General features: G+C 47.6%; 1 protein-coding gene across 11 annotated transcripts in view; it reads left to right on the forward strand.

Annotated features, from left to right (window-relative positions):
- LOC124140769 (coronin-2B-like) overlaps positions 1 to 9423 on the forward strand; it is a 146036-nt gene that overhangs the window by 82332 nt on the left and 54281 nt on the right. The window lies entirely within an intron of this gene.

A 9423-nucleotide genomic window follows, 5' to 3' on the forward strand; every position in this document is an offset into this window, starting at 1 on the left:
GCAGTCTGGGACATTGTGAGTACAGACAGTATTGCTCTGAGGGGTAGAAATAGACAGACAGTGTGACCGGCAACTAGCAGTCTGGGACATTGTGAGTACAGACAGTATTGCTCTGAGGGGTAGAAATAGACAGACAGTGTGATCGGCAACTAGCAGTCTGGGACATTGTGAGTACAGACAGTATTGCTCTGAGGGGTAGAAATAGACAGACAGTGTGACCGGCAACTAGCAGTCTGGGACATTGTGAGTACAGACAGTATTGCTCTGAGGGGTAGAAATAGACAGACAGTGTGACCGGCAACTAGCAGTCTGGGACATTGTGAGTACAGACAGTATTGCTCTGAGGGGTAGAAATAGACAGACAGTGTGATCGGCAACTAGCAGTCTGGGACATTGTGAGTACAGACAGTATTGCTCTGAGGGGTAGAAATAGACAGACAGTGTGACCGGCAACTAGCAGTCTGGGACATTGTGAGTACAGACAGTATTGCTCTGAGGGGTAGAAATAGACAGACAGTGTGACCGGCAACTAGCAGTCTGGGACATTGTGAGTACAGACAGTATTGCTCTGAGGGGTAGAAATAGACAGACAGTGTGACCGGCAACTAGCAGTCTGGGACATTGTGAGTACAGACAGTATTGCTCTGAGGGGTAGAAATAGACAGACAGTGTGACCGGCAACTAGCAGTCTGGGACATTGTGAGTACAGACAGTATTGCTCTGAGGGGTAGAAATAGACAGACAGTGTGACCGGCAACTAGCAGTCTGGGACATTGTGAGTACAGACAGTATTGCTCTGAGGGGTAGAAATAGACAGACAGTGTGACCGGCAACTAGCAGTCTGGGACATTGTGAGTACAGACAGTATTGCTCTGAGGGGTAGAAATAGACAGACAGTGTGACCGGCAACTAGCAGTCTGGGACATTGTGAGTACAGACAGTATTGCTCTGAGGGGTAGAAATAGACAGACAGTGTGACCGGCAACTAGCAGTCTGGGACATTGTGAGTACAGACAGTATTGCTCTGAGGGGTAGAAATAGACAGACAGTGTGACCGGCAACTAGCAGTCTGGGACATTGTGAGTACAGACAGTATTGCTCTGAGGGGTAGAAATAGACAGACAGTGTGATCGGCAACTAGCAGTCTGGGACATTGTGAGTACAGACAGTATTGCTCTGAGGGGTAGAAATAGACAGACAGTGTGACCGGCAACTAGCAGTCTGGGACATTGTGAGTACAGACAGTATTGCTCTGAAGGGTAGAAATAGACAGACAGTGTGACCGGCAACTAGCAGTCTGGGACATTGTGAGTACAGACAGTATTGCTCTGAGGGGTAGAAATAGACAGACAGTGTGACCGGCAACTAGCAGTCTGGGACATTGTGAGTACAGACAGTATTGCTCTGAGGGGTAGAAATAGACAGACAGTGTGATCGGCAACTAGCAGTCTGGGACATTGTGAGTACAGACAGTATTGCTCTGAGGGGTAGAAATAGACAGACAGTGTGACCGGCAACTAGCAGTCTGGGACATTGTGAGTACAGACAGTATTGCTCTGAGGGGTAGAAATAGACAGACAGTGTGATCGGCAACTAGCAGTCTGGGACATTGTGAGTACAGACAGTATTGCTCTGAGGGGTAGAAATAGACAGACAGTGTGATCGGCAACTAGCAGTCTGGGACATTGTGAGTACAGACAGTATTGCTCTGAGGGGTAGAAATAGACAGACAGTGTGATCGGCAACTAGCAGTCTGGGACATTGTGAGTACAGACAGTATTGCTCTGAGGGGTAGAAATAGACAGACAGTGTGACCGGCAACTAGCAGTCTGGGACATTGTGAGTACAGACAGTATTGCTCTGAGGGGTAGAAATAGACAGACAGTGTGATCGGCAACTAGCAGTCTGGGACATTGTGAGTACAGACAGTATTGCTCTGAGGGGTAGAAATAGACAGACAGTGTGATCGGCAACTAGCAGTCTGGGACATTGTGAGTACAGACAGTATTGCTCTGAGGGGTAGAAATAGACAGACAGTGTGATCGGCAACTAGCAGTCTGGGACATTGTGAGTACAGACAGTATTGCTCTGAGGGGTAGAAATAGACAGACAGTGTGACCGGCAACTAGCAGTCTGGGACATTGTGAGTACAGACAGTATTGCTCTGAGGGGTAGAAATAGACAGACAGTGTGATCGGCAACTAGCAGTCTGGGACATTGTGAGTACAGACAGTATTGCTCTGAGGGGTAGAAATAGACAGACAGTGTGATCGGCAACTAGCAGTCTGGGACATTGTGAGTACAGACAGTATTGCTCTGAGGGGTAGAAATAGACAGACAGTGTGATCGGCAACTAGCAGTCTGGGACATTGTGAGTACAGACAGTATTGCTCTGAGGGGTAGAAATAGACAGACAGTGTGACCGGCAACTAGCAGTCTGGGACATTGTGAGTACAGACAGTATTGCTCTGAGGGGTAGAAATAGACAGACAGTGTGATCGGCAACTAGCAGTCTGGGACATTGTGAGTACAGACAGTATTGCTCTGAGGGGTAGAAATAGACAGACAGTGTGATCGGCAACTAGCAGTCTGGGACATTGTGAGTACAGACAGTATTGCTCTGAGGGGTAGAAATAGACAGACAGTGTGATCGGCAACTAGCAGTCTGGGACATTGTGAGTACAGACAGTATTGCTCTGAGGGGTAGAAATAGACAGACAGTGTGATCGGCAACTAGCAGTCTGGGACATTGTGAGTACAGACAGTATTGCTCTGAGGGGTAGAAATAGACAGACAGTGTGATCGGCAACTAGCAGTCTGGGACATTGTGAGTACAGACAGTATTGCTCTGAGGGGTAGAAATAGACAGACAGTGTGATCGGCAACTAGCAGTCTGGGACATTGTGAGTACAGACAGTATTGCTCTGAGGGGTAGAAATAGACAGACAGTGTGATCGGCAACTAGCAGTCTGGGACATTGTGAGTACAGACAGTATTGCTCTGAGGGGTAGAAATAGACAGACAGTGTGATCGGCAACTAGCAGTCTGGGACATTGTGAGTACAGACAGTATTGCTCTGAGGGGTAGAAATAGACAGACAGTGTGATCGGCAACTAGCAGTCTGGGACATTGTGAGTACAGACAGTATTGCTCTGAGGGGTAGAAATAGACAGACAGTGTGACCGGCAACTAGCAGTCTGGGACATTGTGAGTACAGACAGTATTGCTCTGAGGGGTAGAAATAGACAGACAGTGTGATCGGCAACTAGCAGTCTGGGACATTGTGAGTACAGACAGTATTGCTCTGAGGGGTAGAAATAGACAGACAGTGTGACCGGCAACTAGCAGTCTGGGACATTGTGAGTACAGACAGTATTGCTCTGAGGGGTAGAAATAGACAGACAGTGTGATCGGCAACTAGCAGTCTGGGACATTGTGAGTACAGACAGTATTGCTCTGAGGGGTAGAAATAGACAGACAGTGTGATCGGCAACTAGCAGTCTGGGACATTGTGAGTACAGACAGTATTGCTCTGAGGGGTAGAAATAGACAGACAGTGTGATCGGCAACTAGCAGTCTGGGACATTGTGAGTACAGACAGTATTGCTCTGAGGGGTAGAAATAGACAGACAGTGTGATCGGCAACTAGCAGTCTGGGACATTGTGAGTACAGACAGTATTGCTCTGAGGGGTAGAAATAGACAGACAGTGTGATCGGCAACTAGCAGTCTGGGACATTGTGAGTACAGACAGTATTGCTCTGAGGGGTAGAAATAGACAGACAGTGTGATCGGCAACTAGCAGTCTGGGACATTGTGAGTACAGACAGTATTGCTCTGAGGGGTAGAAATAGACAGACAGTGTGATCGGCAACTAGCAGTCTGGGACATTGTGAGTACAGACAGTATTGCTCTGAGGGGTAGAAATAGACAGACAGTGTGATCGGCAACTAGCAGTCTGGGACATTGTGAGTACAGACAGTATTGCTCTGAGGGGTAGAAATAGACAGACAGTGTGATCGGCAACTAGCAGTCTGGGACATTGTGAGTACAGACAGTATTGCTCTGAGGGGTAGAAATAGACAGACAGTGTGATCGGCAACTAGCAGTCTGGGACATTGTGAGTACAGACAGTATTGCTCTGAGGGGTAGAAATAGACAGACAGTGTGATCGGCAACTAGCAGTCTGGGACATTGTGAGTACAGACAGTATTGCTCTGAGGGGTAGAAATAGACAGACAGTGTGATCGGCAACTAGCAGTCTGGGACATTGTGAGTACAGACAGTATTGCTCTGAGGGGTAGAAATAGACAGACAGTGTGATCGGCAACTAGCAGTCTGGGACATTGTGAGTACAGACAGTATTGCTCTGAGGGGTAGAAATAGACAGACAGTGTGATCGGCAACTAGCAGTCTGGGACATTGTGAGTACAGACAGTATTGCTCTGAGGGGTAGAAATAGACAGACAGTGTGATCGGCAACTAGCAGTCTGGGACATTGTGAGTACAGACAGTATTGCTCTGAGGGGTAGAAATAGACAGACAGTGTGATCGGCAACTAGCAGTCTGGGACATTGTGAGTACAGACAGTATTGCTCTGAGGGGTAGAAATAGACAGACAGTGTGATCGGCAACTAGCAGTCTGGGACATTGTGAGTACAGACAGTATTGCTCTGAGGGGTAGAAATAGACAGACAGTGTGATCGGCAACTAGCAGTCTGGGACATTGTGAGTACAGACAGTATTGCTCTGAGGGGTAGAAATAGACAGACAGTGTGATCGGCAACTAGCAGTCTGGGACATTGTGAGTACAGACAGTATTGCTCTGAGGGGTAGAAATAGACAGACAGTGTGATCGGCAACTAGCAGTCTGGGACATTGTGAGTACAGACAGTATTGCTCTGAGGGGTAGAAATAGACAGACAGTGTGATCGGCAACTAGCAGTCTGGGACATTGTGAGTACAGACAGTATTGCTCTGAGGGGTAGAAATAGACAGACAGTGTGATCGGCAACTAGCAGTCTGGGACATTGTGAGTACAGACAGTATTGCTCTGAGGGGTAGAAATAGACAGACAGTGTGATCGGCAACTAGCAGTCTGGGACATTGTGAGTACAGACAGTATTGCTCTGAGGGGTAGAAATAGACAGACAGTGTGATCGGCAACTAGCAGTCTGGGACATTGTGAGTACAGACAGTATTGCTCTGAGGGGTAGAAATAGACAGACAGTGTGATCGGCAACTAGCAGTCTGGGACATTGTGAGTACAGACAGTATTGCTCTGAGGGGTAGAAATAGACAGACAGTGTGATCGGCAACTAGCAGTCTGGGACATTGTGAGTACAGACAGTATTGCTCTGAGGGGTAGAAATAGACAGACAGTGTGATCGGCAACTAGCAGTCTGGGACATTGTGAGTACAGACAGTATTGCTCTGAGGGGTAGAAATAGACAGACAGTGTGATCGGCAACTAGCAGTCTGGGACATTGTGAGTACAGACAGTATTGCTCTGAGGGGTAGAAATAGACAGACAGTGTGATCAACTAGCAGTCTGGGACATTGTGAGTACAGACAGTATTGCTCTGAGGGGTAGAAATAGACAGACAGTGTGATCGGCAACTAGCAGTCTGGGACATTGTGAGTACAGACAGTATTGCTCTGAGGGGTAGAAATAGACAGACAGTGTGATCGGCAACTAGCAGTCTGGGACATTGTGAGTACAGACAGTATTGCTCTGAGGGGTAGAAATAGACAGACAGTGTGATCGGCAACTAGCAGTCTGGGACATTGTGAGTACAGACAGTATTGCTCTGAGGGGTAGAAATAGACAGACAGTGTGATCGGCAACTAGCAGTCTGGGACATTGTGAGTACAGACAGTATTGCTCTGAGGGGTAGAAATAGACAGACAGTGTGATCGGCAACTAGCAGTCTGGGACATTGTGAGTACAGACAGTATTGCTCTGAGGGGTAGAAATAGACAGACAGTGTGATCGGCAACTAGCAGTCTGGGACATTGTGAGTACAGACAGTATTGCTCTGAGGGGTAGAAATAGACAGACAGTGTGATCGGCAACTAGCAGTCTGGGACATTGTGAGTACAGACAGTATTGCTCTGAGGGGTAGAAATAGACAGACAGTGTGATCGGCAACTAGCAGTCTGGGACATTGTGAGTACAGACAGTATTGCTCTGAGGGGTAGAAATAGACAGACAGTGTGATCGGCAACTAGCAGTCTGGGACATTGTGAGTACAGACAGTATTGCTCTGAGGGGTAGAAATAGACAGACAGTGTGATCGGCAACTAGCAGTCTGGGACATTGTGAGTACAGACAGTATTGCTCTGAGGGGTAGAAATAGACAGACAGTGTGATCGGCAACTAGCAGTCTGGGACATTGTGAGTACAGACAGTATTGCTCTGAGGGGTAGAAATAGACAGACAGTGTGATCGGCAACTAGCAGTCTGGGACATTGTGAGTACAGACAGTATTGCTCTGAGGGGTAGAAATAGACAGACAGTGTGATCGGCAACTAGCAGTCTGGGGACATTGTGAGTACAGACAGTATTGCTCTGAGGGGTAGAAATAGACAGACAGTGTGATCGGCAACTAGCAGTCTGGGACATTGTGAGTACAGACAGTATTGCTCTGAGGGGTAGAAATAGACAGACAGTGTGATCGGCAACTAGCAGTCTGGGACATTGTGAGTACAGACAGTATTGCTCTGAGGGGTAGAAATAGACAGACAGTGTGATCGGCAACTAGCAGTCTGGGACATTGTGAGTACAGACAGTATTGCTCTGAGGGGTAGAAATAGACAGACAGTGTGATCGGCAACTAGCAGTCTGGGACATTGTGAGTACAGACAGTATTGCTCTGAGGGGTAGAAATAGACAGACAGTGTGATCGGCAACTAGCAGTCTGGGACATTGTGAGTACAGACAGTATTGCTCTGAGGGGTAGAAATAGACAGACAGTGTGATCGGCAACTAGCAGTCTGGGACATTGTGAGTACAGACAGTATTGCTCTGAGGGGTAGAAATAGACAGACAGTGTGATCGGCAACTAGCAGTCTGGGACATTGTGAGTACAGACAGTATTGCTCTGAGGGGTAGAAATAGACAGACAGTGTGATCGGCAACTAGCAGTCTGGGACATTGTGAGTACAGACAGTATTGCTCTGAGGGGTAGAAATAGACAGACAGTGTGATCGGCAACTAGCAGTCTGGGACATTGTGAGTACAGACAGTATTGCTCTGAGGGGTAGAAATAGACAGACAGTGTGATCGGCAACTAGCAGTCTGGGACATTGTGAGTACAGACAGTATTGCTCTGAGGGTAGAAATAGACAGACAGTGTGATCGGCAACTAGCAGTCTGGGACATTGTGAGTACAGACAGTATTGCTCTGAGGGGTAGAAATAGACAGACAGTGTGATCGGCAACTAGCAGTCTGGGACATTGTGAGTACAGACAGTATTGCTCTGAGGGGTAGAAATAGACAGACAGTGTGATCGGCAACTAGCAGTCTGGGACATTGTGAGTACAGACAGTATTGCTCTGAGGGGTAGAAATAGACAGACAGTGTGATCGGCAACTAGCAGTCTGGGACATTGTGAGTACAGACAGTATTGCTCTGAGGGGTAGAAATAGACAGACAGTGTGATCGGCAACTAGCAGTCTGGGACATTGTGAGTACAGACAGTATTGCTCTGAGGGGTAGAAATAGACAGACAGTGTGATCGGCAACTAGCAGTCTGGGACATTGTGAGTACAGACAGTATTGCTCTGAGGGGTAGAAATAGACAGACAGTGTGATCGGCAACTAGCAGTCTGGGACATTGTGAGTACAGACAGTATTGCTCTGAGGGGTAGAAATAGACAGACAGTGTGATCGGCAACTAGCAGTCTGGGACATTGTGAGTACAGACAGTATTGCTCTGAGGGGTAGAAATAGACAGACAGTGTGATCGGCAACTAGCAGTCTGGGACATTGTGAGTACAGACAGTATTGCTCTGAGGGGTAGAAATAGACAGACAGTGTGATCGGCAACTAGCAGTCTGGGACATTGTGAGTACAGACAGTATTGCTCTGAGGGGTAGAAATAGACAGACAGTGTGATCGGCAACTAGCAGTCTGGGACATTGTGAGTACAGACAGTATTGCTCTGAGGGGTAGAAATAGACAGACAGTGTGATCGGCAACTAGCAGTCTGGGACATTGTGAGTACAGACAGTATTGCTCTGAGGGGTAGAAATAGACAGACAGTGTGATCGGCAACTAGCAGTCTGGGACATTGTGAGTACAGACAGTATTGCTCTGAGGGGTAGAAATAGACAGACAGTGTGATCGGCAACTAGCAGTCTGGGACATTGTGAGTACAGACAGTATTGCTCTGAGGGGTAGAAATAGACAGACAGTGTGATCGGCAACTAGCAGTCTGGGACATTGTGAGTACAGACAGTATTGCTCTGAGGGGTAGAAATAGACAGACAGTGTGATCGGCAACTAGCAGTCTGGGACATTGTGAGTACAGACAGTATTGCTCTGAGGGGTAGAAATAGACAGACAGTGTGATCGGCAACTAGCAGTCTGGGACATTGTGAGTACAGACAGTATTGCTCTGAGGGGTAGAAATAGACAGACAGTGTGATCGGCAACTAGCAGTCTGGGACATTGTGAGTACAGACAGTATTGCTCTGAGGGGTAGAAATAGACAGACAGTGTGATCGGCAACTAGCAGTCTGGGACATTGTGAGTACAGACAGTATTGCTCTGAGGGGTAGAAATAGACAGACAGTGTGATCGGCAACTAGCAGTCTGGGACATTGTGAGTACAGACAGTATTGCTCTGAGGGGTAGAAATAGACAGACAGTGTGATCGGCAACTAGCAGTCTGGGACATTGTGAGTACAGACAGTATTGCTCTGAGGGGTAGAAATAGACAGACAGTGTGATCGGCAACTAGCAGTCTGGGACATTGTGAGTACAGACAGTATTGCTCTGAGGGGTAGAAATAGACAGACAGTGTGATCGGCAACTAGCAGTCTGGGACATTGTGAGTACAGACAGTATTGCTCTGAGGGGTAGAAAATAGACAGACAGTGTGATCGGCAACTAGCAGTCTGGGACATTGTGAGTACAGACAGTATTGCTCTGAGGGGTAGAAATAGACAGACAGTGTGATCGGCAACTAGCAGTCTGGGACATTGTGAGTACAGACAGTATTGCTCTGAGGGGTAGAAATAGACAGACAGTGTGATCGGCAACTAGCAGTCTGGGACATTGTGAGTACAGACAGTATTGCTCTGAGGGGTAGAAATAGACAGACAGTGTGATCGGCAACTAGCAGTCTGGGACATTGTGAGTACAGACAGTATTGCTCTGAGGGGTAGAAATAGACAGACAGTGTGATCGGCAAACTT

This window comes from Haliotis rufescens, unplaced genomic scaffold (assembly GCF_023055435.1).
Source record: "Haliotis rufescens isolate VD_foot unplaced genomic scaffold, xgHalRufe1.0.p SCAF_60, whole genome shotgun sequence".
In the NCBI taxonomy this organism is placed as follows: domain Eukaryota; kingdom Metazoa; phylum Mollusca; class Gastropoda; order Lepetellida; family Haliotidae; genus Haliotis; species Haliotis rufescens.